This window comes from Octopus bimaculoides, chromosome 28, assembly GCF_001194135.2.
Source record: "Octopus bimaculoides isolate UCB-OBI-ISO-001 chromosome 28, ASM119413v2, whole genome shotgun sequence".
Taxonomy (NCBI): domain Eukaryota; kingdom Metazoa; phylum Mollusca; class Cephalopoda; order Octopoda; family Octopodidae; genus Octopus; species Octopus bimaculoides.
Window position 1 is genome coordinate 853134 of NC_069008.1, and position 532 is coordinate 853665.

Consider the following 532-nt stretch of genomic DNA (forward strand, 5'->3'; position numbering starts at 1 on the left):
CCCGGCGGCCTGGAGGAAAATAATGAATAAGACTGGACTGAGAGCGAAACCAGGCGATCTTACGGTACGAGTCTTAAATATCGGCCTTTTCCGTATAAAGTGTCTTCGGCGATCTTTACCGAAGATCGGCCTTTTCCGCAACACCCGCACGATCTTCAGTACGGTGTTAGGGTTAGTGTTTAGGGTTACGGTTACGGTTAGGGCGATCTTACGGTACGAGTCCTAAATATCGGCCTTTTCCATAAAAAAGTGTTTTCGGCGATCTTTACCAAAGATCGGCCTTTTCCGTAAAAAGTGTTGGAGAGAAACAGAGAAACGACGTCATAAAAGCTAAAGACATATAGAGAGGGCGATTTATTTTGAAGGGTTTGGGTTTTAGGGTTTGGGAATTCATATCTGCGCTCATGACGAACTCTCGTTTTGCCAAGAGCAACCCTGTACATGGCTTGCGTGGCTTTCACAAGCCGTTTCTCTAATCTTAGCTTCCCCAGAGATTTCCTTATCACAAGAATGGACTCTATTGAAGGTGTCC

At 45.5% G+C, this 532-nt stretch overlaps 1 protein-coding gene across 1 annotated transcript in view; it reads left to right on the forward strand.

Moving 5' to 3' along the window:
- The window catches only part of LOC128251119 (uncharacterized), a 5073-nt gene continuing 4541 nt past the window's right edge, over window positions 1-532 (forward strand). Inside the window, exon 1 of the mRNA XM_052977534.1 lies at window positions 1-64. The gene's annotated coding sequence lies outside the window, so the exon portion shown is untranslated. The remainder of the gene's footprint in view (window positions 65-532) is intronic.